This window comes from Ciconia boyciana, unplaced genomic scaffold (genome assembly GCF_034638445.1).
Source record: "Ciconia boyciana unplaced genomic scaffold, ASM3463844v1 HiC_scaffold_131, whole genome shotgun sequence".
In the NCBI taxonomy this organism is placed as follows: domain Eukaryota; kingdom Metazoa; phylum Chordata; class Aves; order Ciconiiformes; family Ciconiidae; genus Ciconia; species Ciconia boyciana.
This window is the reverse complement of record NW_027328499.1, coordinates 1-16,577: the sequence shown is the minus strand read 5'-3', so window position 1 is coordinate 16,577 and position 16,577 is coordinate 1. Positions and strand designations below refer to the sequence as shown.

At 54.5% G+C, this 16,577-nt stretch overlaps 5 non-coding genes across 5 annotated transcripts; 1 reads left to right on the top strand and 4 right to left on the bottom strand.

Moving 5' to 3' along the window:
- Positions 1–1,503: 1,503 nt before the first annotated feature.
- On the bottom strand, positions 1,504–1,585 carry TRNAS-AGA (transfer RNA serine (anticodon AGA)). Its single transcript has one exon. It is a non-coding gene; the product is annotated as a tRNA-Ser (tRNA).
- Positions 1,586–5,243: 3,658 nt separating this feature from the next.
- Positions 5,244–5,315, top strand: TRNAQ-CUG (transfer RNA glutamine (anticodon CUG)). The gene has a single exon. It is a non-coding gene; the product is annotated as a tRNA-Gln (tRNA).
- A 6,763-nt stretch (positions 5,316–12,078) lies between these two features.
- TRNAG-UCC (transfer RNA glycine (anticodon UCC)) lies at positions 12,079–12,150 on the bottom strand. Its single transcript has one exon. It is a non-coding gene; the product is annotated as a tRNA-Gly (tRNA).
- Positions 12,151–13,732: 1,582 nt separating this feature from the next.
- Positions 13,733–13,804, bottom strand: TRNAM-CAU (transfer RNA methionine (anticodon CAU)). Its single transcript has one exon. It is a non-coding gene; the product is annotated as a tRNA-Met (tRNA).
- A 1,504-nt stretch (positions 13,805–15,308) lies between these two features.
- TRNAS-AGA (transfer RNA serine (anticodon AGA)) lies at positions 15,309–15,390 on the bottom strand. The gene has a single exon. It is a non-coding gene; the product is annotated as a tRNA-Ser (tRNA).
- Between the last annotated feature and the right edge of the window lie 1,187 nt (positions 15,391–16,577).

The window sequence follows — 16,577 nt, the reverse complement described above, 5'->3', positions numbered from 1 at the left end:
CCCCCCGGCGCCTTAGCCGAGACCTCCCACAGCCCTGCCTGACCCTCCCTGGCACTGCCAGCACCAGCGCTTGTGCTCACGCCTCTTTCCCTTCCTCTTACCTGCGCCCATGACCAGGCAGGAAAAACGTCTCCCTGGAAAGCTCAGTGGCAGTGGGCCGGGGGTGGGAAGCACAAGGGCCTTGCTTTGCCCTTCTGCCCACATCTCCCGCCCATAACCCTGGGTGGGGACTTTCTCTTTGACCACCCAAGCGGGCTCTGCAGGCGCTGAAGGAAACCCCAGTGCGGGGGGGCAGCCTCACTGCTTTGCGGGGCGAAGAGGAGCTGCTCCCCAGTGAGGTGACGAGGGCTGCAACCCTGCCCAGAAACCCAGCTCCCTGGGGGCTGCAGCACTATGCCTGTCTGCGAGTGCCTTGCCCTGTCTGTGTGGTGCTGCGCCAACCCTACAGCTCCCAGCTTGTCCTCCCTCCTGGCGCAGCCCTGCCCTTGCTGCTCTGGGACAGCAGAGGGCTGCCTCTCTCACCACACAGCCTTGCAGGGAGTCAGGGAAACCCCGCCCTCTCTGTGCCTGACCTGCCCAACACTGCTGGGGCTGGAGGGGCCCCCAGCCTCCCCAGGACGGGGTCAGCCCAGCTGGACTGGGTGGTGGCCAGCCTTGGACGCGGCCAGGGGTCCCAGAAATGCCCTGGTCAGGCTGAGCTGGTAGAGCCCGTTGGTGAGGGCGAGGGATGAGGTGGCAGTGCTGATGCCTGCGCCTTTGGGCGAGTGTCTGCTGGTTCTCTGTACCATCCGCATGCCAGAGCATGCAGAGCCAGGCAGAGGGGACAGAGCAAAGGCAGGACAGAGAGGGCTGGGTGTGCAGATGTGAGCATGCATAACCAATCAGGGGAATCTGATTATGCACCGAGGCCGTGCTTATACGCCTAGCTTCCTAAGGCAAATCTCCTATTCTTTTTATCGTCAGTACTGTGTGTTCTCAGCAGGTGAGAGGCAGTTTAGGCTGGGTCTTCAGGTCACGTCAACTCTGAGTTGACAAAAGTTCATTGTCTCACGTAGCATTTGTTCGCCTAAGCAAGCTGTACTGCAGTTAGCATCTTGCCATTCGCATCCCCCGCTTTCAGTGGCATGGCTGCGGGGGACAAACCATGCACTCGCTAGCAATGGGCTTTTATCACCTTCTTTTTCTCTGGCCTCTCCACATGGGCCCTCTCAGGGTTTCCTTCTTCCTTAAGATGCTGCACCACCCAGGGAGGCTATCATCATTAGCAATGAGGGCCACGTGTGCGCAGAAGGACCTCTTTCATGGCTCACGTTCAGTGCTGGCCCTTTCTCTTCCCCTCACTTCCTTACCTTGTAAATGGGAGCAAGATTTCCCATCCATCCAGGCATTTCTTGGGGGAGGCGTGGACCGCAAGGGGTTTTGCTGTGTCCCTGGGCTCTGCGGGGCCGAGTCCCACAGCTGCAGCGTGGTCAACTGCAGGGAGCCCAAAAGGGGACTGTGCCCCGTAGTTGGCAGGATTCGAACCTGCGCGGGGAAACCCCAATGGATTTCTAGTCCATCGCCTTCACCACTCGGCCACAACTACCTGCTCCAGCCCTCTCTGCCCTGCTGATCACACGCCCTCTGCAATGACACCTGGCTCCCTGGGAGTTTCAAGGCACTGTTCCACTGGAAGCCTTGCAGTTGGGACCTGCGCCGAGCATGACAGGCACCTGGCCGCAGGCTTCCAGAGGCCTTGAGAGGCATAACCCCAGGAGCTACAGCTGCAGCTCCACTGCCTTGTCCTCAGCCGGGCGTCTGGGATATCCTGCCATGTGCGGGTGGTTTCACTCCCCAGCTGGCATCTCATCTGCTTCCAGGGAAGAAGGGAAGGCACCTGTGTGGAGGCAACCAGGGATGGTGGTAGTTGTGAGGTGGCTGCTTCTCAAATTTGTCAGAGCGGGACTCCAAGCCTGATGTGAGCACTATGGTGAGGACACTCCTGCAGGGAAGATGGTGGCCTCCAGGCAGCACCTCCAGCCTCTTGGGGACGTAGGGTGGTGTCTACGTCCTTGAAGAAAGACCACGACTGCCATGCAGGTTGTTGGTGTGTAGGGGGAATGGCTTGTAAGAGTGGGAGAGATACATGGGAAAGGCAAGGTGGAGTCTGGCTGAGGAGAAGTGAGGAGGCGCAAAGGGAGGATAAATGGGAGGTCGTGGGGTGACTTGGTGGGAGACAGGAGAGAGTTTGTTTTGGTGGAATAGGTATGTCTAGATCTTTTGCCAGCACTGGCAAGGGATGTCCAATGCCTGAGCAGGAACCAGAAAGCCAAATGATCTGCAGAAGTCTTCATTTTCCTCACTAGATGCAGGCAGCTCTGGTTCCCTTTTAACTCTGGAGCACGAATATTTGGCAAGTGGTTTTAAAGGAGTCAGCGTGGAGGTGGTGCATCTGGCAATGTCTGTTGTTGGGGAATTTTTATTGCACCCCTTGAGGTGAATTAAACATACGTTTGCACTTAAATATAAAGATTTAGTGAGCAACGCTTTGGACGGAGTCCTACCTCCATAAGAGTTTCTACATGGAGTCTGCAAACACGCAGCACGAGCCGTTTCCTCACATACAGTTGCACCAGCACCGATCGTGTGAGCGTCGGTATCAGGCACCTCAGCCTGGCATTGGGTGCATCCCCTGGCTGACCAAAGGTGGCCCCTGAGCGCTCGCATTCCAGGATTCCTACAAGACAACATTGCCATAATCCTTATCTCTTCAGCAAGGGAAACTTCACTCCCTTGCAGGGAGTCCTTCTGTCTCTAGCATTCCTGCACGCAGCCAGTTCTGCAGTTAGGCCTTCTTGCCCTCCATGGCAGATCATTTGTTGGTCACAATTTACCATGGCTGAGCAGCTGCAATTTGAATTTACCAAGCATCCCCCCGCGGCTTTTGTGAGTAGTAATTACTCACAGAAATCATTGCAAGGGATTAAACTTTCTCCTTATGCTTCCTATCTATTTCCATTTCCAAAAAAATTCGTTTCACCTCGCTTCCCTTCGCTCCCTCCTTCTTTTGTTTACAGCTCCTTTTCAGGCACCTTCAGAAAAGGACGCTCTAGACAGTGCATCCTCTTACAAATAATCCACTCCGTTGTAAAGTAGATTGTGCTGACTGGCAAGACCATTAGCTGAAAATGGTTTTTTTGTAACTATTGAGGCCTGCAAGGGCCTATGAGACTTTCTGAGACTTCTAGTCTCATACCATCTTTCTCGTAAAGATCCTGAGAATGGTAGGAGGGCCGCAGACTCCTGGGAGCCCAGGATCAATCACCACGTGGGCCGGACTGTCCCATCACCTGTTCTGGCCTCTAGATTTTATGATAATTTCTAGTCATTAGTCCAAGCACTTCTTCCTTTTCTTCTTCCTTATCCTCTAATATATTCAGCATCATTGTTCTGGCCTCTGCTTGAGCCATGCCTTGTTCCTACCAATTTGCTACAACATAAGATCAGCTGAACCAAATATATGCACAACCACCAAAGTTAATAATCTCAACAAAGTATACTTCAATGCTATCTTAAGCAGTTTTTCCTCACCATCTTTCTATGTTTGGGAGTCATTCCCACCAGTCAAAAGGGTTTTTTTCTCCAGGTATATCATGCAGTATCTGAAGTTCACCTCGAGTTTTATGTATGTCCATTTCTATTCTCTGATCTTGGTCTGCGTATGTACGGCAAGAGGTGTTAACTAATACACATAACACTTCCTTGAGCGACAAGTACATAATCCAGCGCCGTGCTGTTCTGCAGGGCTACCTGAGATTCTTGTTCTACCTCTAACTGTAAGGCTGAAATAGTGTTAACCGTGGCATCACCCATGTCTTCTGTTACAGCAGATATATTCACAACAGCCCTTTCTAATTCTGATACGCCTAGCCAGGGGAGGAAAGTTTGTGCAAGCTGGTGGAAGCCAGTTTGTCAAACAACAAGTGGCTGTTGCACAGAGCATTTTGTACTTTGCTTGCTAAGTGCTTTGGGGTAAGTTGTGTCTGTCACTCCGGAAGAGGTCCGGAAGCATTGAGATGCCGGGAAAAAAACCCAACCATCCTTATGTACCAGTGCCAGTCCAGCTAACAGGCAGTATCTTATGGGTCTTAGAGCCACATATTCCTCATGCTCCTTCATTACCTAAGGGCGTATCATAGAATAATTCTTACGGGTTAGTATATGACCAGTAATAATACAAATTCAAATGTAAAATCCCAGCGCAAAGCTACAATTTCCAAAAACAATTGACAGGTTCAGGTGATATCAATCACTTTGATATCATCAAAGTCTGTTTGCAGGGTTGTAGGTTGTTGTTCTGTTGACATTTGAGCAGAGGAAGTTCATGTAGATCATTCAGCTCTGCTGTGACAGGTGATACACTGTTTTGTGTCTGAAGCTGGTGTGACCATTTTACACTGGGAAACACGGATCCAGTTGAGCAGGCCCTTGCACTTCACCACCATACTGGTAATCACCAGTACCTGCTAAGGTCCCTTCCAGCGCAGCTGAAGTGCATGTTTTCTCTAGTGTACCTTAACGTAGGCCCAGTCTCCTGGTTTCACGCAGTGACAGACTTCAGTGGAAAGATGTATAGACGTAGCACGAGCCTATTCCTTCTATACGCTTCCACAAGCACTGATCGTGTGAGCATCAGCATTAGGCACCTTCTGCCGGCTCTTCCCTCTGTTGAACCTCATCCGCTGCCCTCTCTCTTGTTCGCCTCATTCGGCAAGCTCAGGAGCTCGGCTAGGACTGCAACCGAGAGTAAGGATATCTGGTTAACGGCTGCTTAGGATGAGCTACAAGGTGAGAAACAGGAGAGAGGCAATAACTTACACAGGCAGACTGGCAGGCTGTCCGACACGGGGGTGAAGGGAGGCAGCAGCAGAGACCACAAGTGCAAGCATCGAACGACCGATCACGGGGCCATGAAGGTGCTCTGTGAGGTGCAGTGTTGAAGAGGTTAAGCTGGAAACTTCCTAACCAGGTCTAATTAGGCGAAAGCAAGGTTCTCACAGGTTATCAGCCTGGGTCTTGTAAGAGAGGGCATGCCAGGCTTGTGCAGAGAGCTCTGCCGCTCCCTTGAAAGGCCCTGTGTGAGCAGAGAGTGGCCGGTGGCCCTGGAGGAAGGCTGCACTTGGGAGATGGAGAGACGGCCAGGCTCAGCCAGGAGCATGTGGCTCAGCTGGGGTGGCCACGGGGTAAGACAGCACATGTCTAGGGGTCCCATGGTGTAATGGTGAGCACTCTGGACTCTGAATCCAGCGATCTGAGTTCAAATCTCAGTGGGACCTCAACCTTTTGGCTCCCTCGGGGCTTTCCTCAGCATGCTTACTCCTTATCCCCTTGCCTGCTTAGTCTGCCGCAGTCTCCAGCCCATTTGCTTCCACAGAGTCATGGTAACTGCTCCTACCACAGGAGCCTCCACTGCTGCTCCTCGCCCGGGGACACTGTGGGGAGGACACTTTGTGGCCCCTTACAGGCTTCAGTGGGCAGCCAGAGATCTCCCAGAGCTCCCCAGCACCTGGGAGCTACTGCTCACGCCAGGCTGACCCACACAGGAGGCCAGGTGACTCCCAGGCCCTGAATCCTGTGGATGGCTGTGCACACGTGGGTTACAGGAAGCAATAAATCTCAAAGACGCTGGAAGCCCCGCTGGGCTGAGTCCTCCACGTCCAGACATTTGCCTGCTTCCTCCCTGGCCTTTCTGCAGGGTCTGGTTTTGCACATGGGACCAGCGGGGTTGCCGTTCTCCCCAGAAGTTGGAAAGACCTTCCTGAGGTCTTTCTGGCTGGTGGCAGGCCTTGGCAAGCCAGAGAGTGGCTTGCCCATGTGCCTCTGGCCTTGCACGCTGTCGGGAGCCCAGCTGGGCAGAGATGTGGGTCAGACAAAGGTGTCTGCTGCGAGCCAAAGGCTGGGAGAACGTCCAGGGCTTCACTTGGATACCCACAGGGGAGAGGCACAGGGTAGATGGGCAAAAGCCACCCCGCTCTCATCCCCAGCCACATTTGCAGGAAGGCATAGCACTTTCAGGGCCTCGTGCAGCCCCCCCAGGAGCCCCGGGCATTGCAGGGCTCTGGAGGAGCTCCGTAGCGCCGAGCCCTCCCCTCCCACCATGTAGTGACCAGGCCAGATGCTGTGCCCAGGAGCCAAGTACAGGCCTGGCACCAACCGCCTCTCCAGGGCAAAGCCACCAGCATCCCCAGGCAGGGGCTCGTCTTAAACCCAGGGCTCTGGTAAAGCTGGCAGCGAAGACCCAGGACGAGCTGTCTCAGTCTCCAGTCTTCATTTTCTCCTCCTGCCTTTATTGGAAAAGAGCATAGTGGGAGACACGAAGAGTTACACAAGTTTCCTGTACCGGAGCGTAAAAATAATTTCAGTTGCCAGATGCCATCGTGACCGGTGTCTCCTACTCCTAACCCCAGGTACGCCATCTTGTTGGGCAGGCAGCCTTTAGCCACGGGTCACGTACCCCCTTCTCCGTTGAAGGGGTCCTGGGCACCCAGGAGAGTCAGGATGAGACACGATTGATTCTAACAACATTCTACCGGGGATGCCTAAAAGGCTGCCTGTCCCCATAGCGTTGCGTGACACCATTCAAAAGAAGGTGTTCGGTGGTTAAACGTGGAGCCACGGGCCTTTTAGGCTTTATGAGTGGCGGACGAGGTTACAGGAATTGTGGATTGATAACAGCTGTTCAGATGTGAATGTTAATATACTCCGGGGAATGAATACGGAGTGGAAAGGAGGAAAGCGCTGCTTTTCAGGTTTTCAGGTCTGGACGCAGGCAGTGTGACTGCAAGATGGGCTTAGGGTGGGCGTTTCAGTAGGGCGCAATCAGAGCATGCGCAATCACGATCCCCCTCTTTGTAACTCCACCTGCTTGTGGCACTGCCAATGACAGAGTGGGAGTCTGTAAATTCTGCACTAACCCAAGGCCCGCATACGACCCCACCGCCCAGACTGATGTTTTGACTGTCAGCACACTGAAGAACGTTGTTTTTCTTTATGCAACCCTGGAATCAGAGATTTGAGAAGCTTCGTCCCCTTGAGGTAGCGAGTCTAGTTGAGAGAGGCTACTTGTCTTTCCCTTGGCCCACTGGCCATAAGCTCCCTCCCGACCACCCACACCTGCTCTTTCTTCTGCATTTTCCCCCTTTTCCTGTGCAGGTTTAGCACGCCTCAGAAGGCACGGATTAAGGTTGCTTTCTGCTTTGGAGACAGAAGGTTCCATTTGTCAGGCTGAGCAGCTGGTGAAGGAGCATCTGGAGAGTGGACAGCTGAGCGAGAGGAAATGGAAAACTCCATGGATGTTCTCTTGCTGCCATCCCATGGACATTTTGGGTACTCCCGGTTCAGTCTGCAACAACCGAACAAGAAAGCCCCAAGCCAAAGTAATTCTGCTGGCTCCTTGCTGCACCACATTCTGGAAGGTTTCAGGGAATGCCTCTGTCTCGCATAAAGTACCATTTCATTGTTCAGTAAAGGAAGGCGCGGCAGCTCTCTGAGAAGCTAACTCTGAGAGACATCTCTTCCTGCCGGTCATAGTAGATATGCAGAATACAGTGGGGTAAGTTCAGGCAGAACATCCAGACTGCACAATCCCATACGGGAGAAGAGACTCACGTCTCCAGGGATGTGGCAAAGCTCAACGGCAAGGAAGGGCCGTTGTGGGCTGGAGGAAAGCCCTTTTCCGGGCAGGAGTGAGGGCCACGAAGATCTTGCTTACGCCCGTCAGGCTCTGCCACAGCCTGTTTTTTCTGCCCTCCCTCGAGCCCAGGGAACGAAGGCGGATTCGTAAGGATGAAGAGTAGGCCAGAGGCTCAGGCAGGTCTCACTCAAGTGACTTCTCCCTGGGATCTCCATAGCCACGTCCCTTGGCGACTTCACCAGGTCCTCACGCTTCTTCCAACCTGGGATCTGGGCTCAGCTTGGAAAGCGGAGAACCTGTAGGAAACAAGGAAATCAACACGTAGGAGGGTGATGAAAGAGATGCCCGCGTCCTTCCCTGACAGAGACCCACGCCCAAATTGGTCTGTTTTGCTCAGCAAGTTCATCCCAGAGGCCAAAAGGCCTGGATGGCCTCCTTTGAGGAGAGGCTCAGGGCAAGAGGCCAAAAGCTCACGGCTCTTTTCCTGGGCCAGGGATGGGGTGGCCCATTCCATACTTTTCAAACACAAAGAGACATTGGATCAGTGTCCCAGAGCACCTGGGAGGCATTGTGATGTGGAAGAGTTGGGAAAAACCCTGAACTCCCAGCAAACACGAGTTTGCACATGGCCCACAATGGTGCTGTGGACTTTGGTGGACATGGTGCCCCAGCTTCAGGCGTGCCAGGGATGCCAGGGCTCATAGCCTCATTCCAGCTCTTCCTACACCTCGACTTGCTTGTTTCCAACAGGTTCTCCACTTCCAAGCTGAGCCAGGACCCCTGGTTGGAAAAAGCATCGAGGGACGCGGCCATGGAGATCCCAAGAGATCTCCACTTGAGAGAGACCTGCCTGACTCTCTGGTCTGCTCTTTGTCGTTATGAATCTGCCTTTGTTCCCTGGGCTCATGGGCAGAAAGAACAGGCCGTGGCAGAGCCTGATGAGCGTAAGCAAGGCCTTCGTGGCCCTCACTCCTGCCCACCAGGGGCTTCCCTCTAGCCCACAACGGTCCTTCTTTGCCATGGAGCTTTGCCACATCCCTGGAGAGGTGTGTCTCTTCTCCCATATGGGATGGTGCAGTCTTGACCTTCTGCCTGAACTTACCCAAAGTCTCCTGTGTGTCTATGATGACCCATTGGAGAAATGTCTCTCAGGGTTTACTCGAGAGCCTGTACTGAAAGCACCTGAGAGTTGACTTGAGATATTCCTCATGGCTGAATTTGACCGTGACTGGTGGCCACGCTCGCCATGAGGATGGCAGCGTGACAAAGGCAATCCATATGACGCGAACGCACGTAAAATCTCCTGGCCACGCTCACCATGAAGATGGCAGTGTGACAAAGGCAATCCATAGGATGGGCTGGGATTGCCAGCAGGTAGAGCAGAATGGGGAAAGGCAAGCGCTTTGTGTGGAGCTTGTCCTTGGGAAATGGGCCATTCTCTGTACCTCCCTGAGCCCTGCAGACGTGTTTCTTGGTCTCTGTTCTGTGCCACTGCATTTGCTCCTTCTCATTAAAGACTTTGCGCAGCATAGCTGGAGACTCTGTCCTGAGCTTACTACTTTCTACTGTGAACGGTGGAGGGAAAAACTTGCCCTCTCCCATGGCATCGAGTGTCCCCAAGCATGGAGCACTGCCAGTTGTGGGTGAAGCTCCCTGAACCGATATCAGAGCACCCTGTGATGTCTCTCGTGGTCAGCCTTGAGTCCTGCCACTGAAAGCACTCGAGAGCTGACCTCATTTCTTCTGCCACTGTACCCAGCGGGCCCTGCATGAATGCTCAGGAAGCAGTGACTTTTCACTGACTTTTCAGTGCCTGCCCTGAGTACTTCCTGGCAGAAGACAGAAGCAGGCTTATGAACTGGGCTGAGATGACAACACTCTTCCATGGGTTTGAAGGCCACCAGTCCGCCTGTTGTCCTGCTGAAGGCGAGGAGGTTGGAGCCCTTTGACCATTTGCAGGCAAACACGGCTACAGCTGTTTGCTGTACTGCTACGGAGGGGCAGCATAGGAGAGGTGGGTGGCACAGGGTGTAAAGGAACACGCCAGGAGACTTGGCAACGTGGCGCCTCCTGAGGGTGATGTTTGTGCCAGGAAGGCAAGTGTGGTTTGTGGTAAGGATTAATGAGGTGGTAGGACAAAATGGACCCGCGTGCTCAGCTGAGCTGTGGAGGGTGGCTTCAGTAACAGGCAGGGACAAGTTGCCTTTCTGAGCCTGAATCTCAGCCAGAGTCCTGGCATTTGGAAGTCAGGTTTATGCCTCCTTTCCTTTTGGTGATGCACTTTGCTACTCACAATCGTGTTGGAGGAAAAAACCACCTAAGGTGCTCAGCAGTGAGGCAAGGCCTCCCACATGCAAGCATGCAGCCAAGAACAAAGGAATATCCAGGGTCACTGTTTAGTCTCCCAGATGATGCATGACTCTCCTCAATGCTGCACCACCAAAACCTCTCAGCACTCAATGCTGCTCGAGGAGCATGAACTTTGGCGCAGGTGCATGTCTTCTCCTGACTGAATGCTGTTGCTTCTGCTTTCTCTCTTGGCCCAATCTGTTCCTGTCAGCAAGTGGAAAGCCTTCTGCAAGGTGTCCTTCCTCTGCAGGAGACCTGGATGTCTGCATGCTAGGTGCCCTTACAGGGACTCCACCGGTGTCATTGTGTGGCTGATTCCCATTTCTGCGCAGCTAGGGGCTCTGTCAGCCCTGCCAAAGGGACGCTGAGGTGATTAAGGACTTGGCCCACCTGTCATACAAGGACAGGCTGGGAGAGCTGGGGTTGGTTAGCCTGGGGAAGGGAAGGGCTGAGGGGCACCTCCTGTGTGTCTCCGAACACCTGGGGCAGAAGGGTGAACAGGCGGAGTGAAGAAGAGAGAGCCATCCTCTTGTCACCGGTGCACAGTGAGAGGGCAAGAAGCAAAGGGCAGAGGTGGAAATACAAGGAGCGTCACACGCGGTAACCCTATTTTGCTGTGAGGATGGTCACAGAAGGGAACCAGTTTCCCAGGGAGGTTTTTCAGACAACTGTTCAGACGTGAACGTTAATACAGAGCTTTTGAGTTAACTCCTCAGTCTCTTAACTGTTATTGGCAAACTTCATATATGAAAAACAGTCATGGCACGTCTCTCTTTCAGAGAAGTTGTGGGAAAAAAACTCCAGGGGATGAATATGGAGCGGAAAGGAGGAAAGCGCTGCTTTTCAGGTCTGGACGTAAGCAGTGTGACTGCAAGGCGGGCTTAGGCTGGGCATTTCAGTAGGGAAGAGAGCACGCGCAATCATGGTCACCCTCTTTGTAACTCCACCTGCTTGTAGCGTTGCCAATGACAGCCTGTAATTTCTGCACTAACCCAAACCCTGCATACAACCCCGCCGTCCAGACTGGTGTTTTGACTGTCAGCATAGTGAAGAACATTGCTTTTGTTGCTTTAAGCAACCCTGGAATCAGTCACTTGAGAAGCTGTGCCCCCTTCAGGTTGAGAGTCTAGTTGAGAGAGGCTCCTTGTGTTTCCCTTGGCCCACCGGCCATAAGCTGCAAGACAAATGAGGGTGTCTCAGTTCTCAGTTACCAGGAACATCGTTACACCCAATTCCAGTAAACTTCAGGATGTCTCTGCAATGCTGGAGCCTGAACAGGGTAGGCCAGCGGCTCTGCGCATGTGCTGGAGACAGAGGGTCTCTGAGACGTGAACTCTTGTTTGTTAGAGGATTTCAAACCAAGTTACAATCTGTACCAGGATCTGTTGTCAGGCAAGAGTGCTGTAGAGGAAATAACGCTGTGCTCTGAACACAGGCATTGTACATACCAGCATCCCCTCTGAAGGGGATGAAACCCCACGTTTGACCAGTCAGCACTGGATAGATGGAAAAGATGGCGGAGGATGGAGAGCAAATTCACTCCATTTTTACTTCAGATCAGACAGACAGGTTTTTGAGACATTACATGAAGAACAGGTCTCCTCCTACTGCCCCTGACCACCACCTAGGCATGTGTACCTTGCCACAGCACCATGCTTTTCTTGCCAAGTGCAACGGGGCAGCAGCAGCAGCAGGTCCAGCTCTGGGCCAGACCAGCACCACAGCGAGGAGCCCAGCCTGGAGCCCCCACAGCTGGCAGAAAGCACCGATCTCATCCAAAAGCCAGCCGGGGCCCTTACAGCTGACACTGTATCAGCACTGTACCATCTGGGGTCCCTGGCAGAGAAACCAGGGAGCACCAAGGATGAAGAGGGAGACCCTGGCTAGAGGAAGTGGAGGCATCCTTGGAGGGAGGAGAGGGACAGGACGGGGCACGGGCTGGTGCCTCTCTCGCCCAGGGTTAGGGGGCCTCTGTGCTGCTCTGATCATACCAGTCAGGAGAGGCTGCCTGCAGGAGATGCAAGGCACCTTGGAGCCGGGCTGAAGAAAAGCTTGTCTGCGTTGGCCAGGAATCGAACCTGGGTCAACTGCTTGGAAGGCAGCTATGCTCACCACTATACCACCAACGCACCTGTATGCAGTGCTGCCTCCTGCTCCTCCACATGAGAGACTGGCCTGCCCCCTCCTTCCCTGTACACACGACCTCAAGCTGCTGGGATGTGTGCATTCTTCTCTGTGTGTGAGATCTCAAGCTGCACTAGCTGCCGACTAGGGGAGATCAGCAGCAGGGACTGCCCAGGGTTGGAGCAGGACACTGGACGCACCAGGACTGAGCTCCGGGCATGGACTCTGCGCAGACCTGTGGTACGGCCCAGGGTTCAAGGGACCTGCTGCTGTGCATGTGGGAGGGAGGGGGTGTGTGTGTGTCCAATACCGATCTCCAGTCCTGAGCAGCCGGAGGGAAAGAACAGGGTTGGGCCATCTGTGTCGCTCACGCTTGTGTGAGTGCTTTTTGGGGTGCTGGTCATGGTGCCGCTCGCCACCTGCGTTCATACGTGTGCCAGCTGTGCATGTACTACGCACGTGTACGTGCGCTTGTGTGTATGTACCTGTGGTGGTGCAAGCATACCTAACAGCCAAACACCCACCCAGCTGCTCCCTCCTTTCCCCACCCTGAGGGGGATGCGGAGCACTGAAAACAGTATAAGAAATCTCATGGGTCAAGATAAACACAAGGACATGGCTTAGCAAAAACTGTTGTGGGCAAATCAGGCTTGACTTGGGGAAAATTAATTCTTTTGCCAATTAAAACAGCTTCGCGTAGTGAGAAACAAAAAGACAAACATAAAACACCGCCTTTCCTCTCCCCTGTCCCAGGCTCAACTTTACTCCTTCACGCCAGACTCCCTTGCCTGCCCAAGCGGTGCAGGGGGAATGCGTCTTCCCTCTGCTCTTCCCCACTCTTTTTGTTCCTTCCTCCTCTCTCTGCCCAGCGTCTTCTGCCCTTTCTGGAATATGTTTTCACAGAGGCGCCACAAACTTTGCTGATGGCTCAGCTGTGTCGTGCGGTGGGTCCACTGTGGAGATGGAACTGGCTGTGTCTGGCACAGGGCAGCCCCTTACCTCTTCTCACAGAGGCCACCCTGCAGCACCCCCTCTCCCCTCCACTACCAACCCCTAGCCACGTGTAAGCCAATACAGTGCCCATTGGGAATACCTGCTTGGCCCTGCTCCTGGCGGGACCTACAAGTGGGCACAGCAGCAAACGGACTAGGACAGAGAAAGCCCCCAGGTGGTTGAGTCAATCGCATTGGTGTTTCCCAAACGAGTACCAGGCTTGTCCTCCTCCCTGCCCGCAGAGCCCTGGAGGTCCTCCCTTGTGGCTGGGAAGTTGGGGATTGAGCTGCCTGATGGGAAGGGAGAAACGCCTGTGTCCCCAGGACACCCACTGCCTCGCAGGGGGAGCTCTGTGCTGTGCTCTGCCTGCTGCTCCACACCCACCCCAGCCTGCCTTGCTGAGGGTCACTTTGGGAGTGCTGGCTGCTAAGAAAGCAAAGGAGAAGGTGGCAGTGTCAGAGAGAAGGGGCTGAGGGAGTGGGAGAGCCGTGGCCGTGGAGCGCCCAGGCAGCAGGAGCGCAGCAGTGCAGGTGTAAGATGCTGTAAGATGCAAGGGAGAGTCAGCGGTTGTCAGGAGCAGGAACAAAAAGGACTTAGCAGAGGATGGTTTCGATCCATCGACCTCTGGGTTATGGGCCCAGCACGCTTCCGCTGCGCCACTCTGCTCCCCCCGGCGCCTTAGCCGAGACCTCCCACAGCCCTGCCTGACCCTCCCTGGCACTGCCAGCACCAGCGCTTGTGCTCACGCCTCTTTCCCTTCCTCTTACCTGCGCCCATGACCAGGCAGGAAAAACGTCTCCCTGGAAAGCTCAGTGGCAGTGGGCCGGGGGTGGGAAGCACAAGGGCCTTGCTTTGCCCTTCTGCCCACATCTCCCGCCCATAACCCTGGGTGGGGACTTTCTCTTTGACCACCCAAGCGGGCTCTGCAGGCGCTGAAGGAAACCCCAGTGCGGGGGGGCAGCCTCACTGCTTTGCGGGGCGAAGAGGAGCTGCTCCCCAGTGAGGTGACGAGGGCTGCAACCCTGCCCAGAAACCCAGCTCCCTGGGGGCTGCAGCACTATGCCTGTCTGCGAGTGCCTTGCCCTGTCTGTGTGGTGCTGCGCCAACCCTACAGCTCCCAGCTTGTCCTCCCTCCTGGCGCAGCCCTGCCCTTGCTGCTCTGGGACAGCAGAGGGCTGCCTCTCTCACCACACAGCCTTGCAGGGAGTCAGGGAAACCCCGCCCTCTCTGTGCCTGACCTGCCCAACACTGCTGGGGCTGGAGGGGGCCCCCAGCCTCCCCAGGACGGGGTCAGCCCAGCTGGACTGGGTGGTGGCCAGCCTTGGACGCGGCCAGGGGTCCCAGAAATGCCCTGGTCAGGCTGAGCTGGTAGAGCCCGTTGGTGAGGGCGAGGGATGAGGTGGCAGTGCTGATGCCTGCGCCTTTGGGCGAGTGTCTGCTGGTTCTCTGTACCATCCGCATGCCAGAGCATGCAGAGCCAGGCAGAGGGGACAGAGCAAAGGCAGGACAGAGAGGGCTGGGTGTGCAGATGTGAGCATGCATAACCAATCAGGGGAATCTGATTATGCACCGAGGCCGTGCTTATACGCCTAGCTTCCTAAGGCAAATCTCCTATTCTTTTTATCGTCAGTACTGTGTGTTCTCAGCAGGTGAGAGGCAGTTTAGGCTGGGTCTTCAGGTCACGTCAACTCTGAGTTGACAAAAGTTCATTGTCTCACGTAGCATTTGTTCGCCTAAGCAAGCTGTACTGCAGTTAGCATCTTGCCATTCGCATCCCCCGCTTTCAGTGGCATGGCTGCGGGGGACAAACCATGCACTCGCTAGCAATGGGCTTTTATCACCTTCTTTTTCTCTGGCCTCTCCACATGGGCCCTCTCAGGGTTTCCTTCTTCCTTAAGATGCTGCACCACCCAGGCAGGCTATCATCATTAGCAATGAGGGCCACGTGTGCGCAGAAGGACCTCTTTCATGGCTCACGTTCAGTGCTGGCCCTTTCTCTTCCCCTCACTTCCTTACCTTGTAAATGGGAGCAAGATTTCCCATCCATCCAGGCATTTCTTGGGGGAGGCGTGGACCGCAAGGGGTTTTGCTGTGTCCCTGGGCTCTGCGGGGCCGAGTCCCACAGCTGCAGCGTGGTCAACTGCAGGGAGCCCAAAAGGGGACTGTGCCCCGTAGTTGGCAGGATTCGAACCTGCGCGGGGAAACCCCAATGGATTTCTAGTCCATCGCCTTCACCACTCGGCCACAACTACCTGCTCCAGCCCTCTCTGCCCTGCTGATCACACGCCCTCTGCAATGACACCTGGCTCCCTGGGAGTTTCAAGGCACTGTTCCACTGGAAGCCTTGCAGTTGGGACCTGCGCCGAGCATGACAGGCACCTGGCCGCAGGCTTCCAGAGGCCTTGAGAGGCATAACCCCAGGAGCTACAGCTGCAGCTCCACTGCCTTGTCCTCAGCCGGGCGTCTGGGATATCCTGCCATGTGGGGGTGGTTTCACTCCCCAGCTGGCATCTCATCTGCTTCCAGGGAAGAAGGGAAGGCACCTGTGTGGAGGCAACCAGGGATGGTGGTAGTTGTGAGGTGGCTGCTTCTCAAATTTGTCAGAGGGGGACTCCAAGCCTGATGTGAGCACTATGGTGAGGACACTCCTGCAGGGAAGATGGTGGCCTCCAGGCAGCACCTCCAGCCTCTTGGGGACGTAGGGTGGTGTCTACGTCCTTGAAGAAAGACCACGACTGCCATGCAGGTTGTTGGTGTGTAGGGGGAATGGCTTGTAAGAGTGGGAGAGATACATGGGAAAGGCAAGGTGGAGTCTGGCTGAGGAGAAGTGAGGAGGCGCAAAGGGAGGATAAATGGGAGGTCGTGGGGTGACTTGGTGGGAGACAGGAGAGAGTTTGTTTTGGTGGAATAGGTATGTCTAGATCTTTTTGCCAGCACTGGCAAGGGATGTCCAATGCCTGAGCAGGAACCAGAAAGCCAAATGATCTGCAGAAGTCTTCATTTTCCTCACTAGATGCAGGCAGCTCTGGTTCCCTTTTAACTCTGGAGCACGAATATTTGGCAAGTGGTTTTAAAGGAGTCAGCGTGGAGGTGGTGCATCTGGCAATGTCTGTTGTTGGGGAATTTTTATTGCACCCCTTGAGGTGAATTAAACATACGTTTGCACTTAAATATAAAGATTTAGTGAGCAACGCTTTGGACGGAGTCCTACCTCCATAAGAGTTTCTACATGGAGTCTGCAAACACGCAGCACGAGCCGTTTCCTCACATACAGTTGCACCAGCACCGATCGTGTGAGCGTCGGTATCAGGCACCTCAGCCTGGCATTGGGTGCATCCCCTGGCTGACCAAAGGTGGCCCCTGAGCGCTCGCATTCCAGGATTCCTACAAGACAACATTGCCATAATCCTTATCTCTTCAGCAAGGGAAACTTCACTCC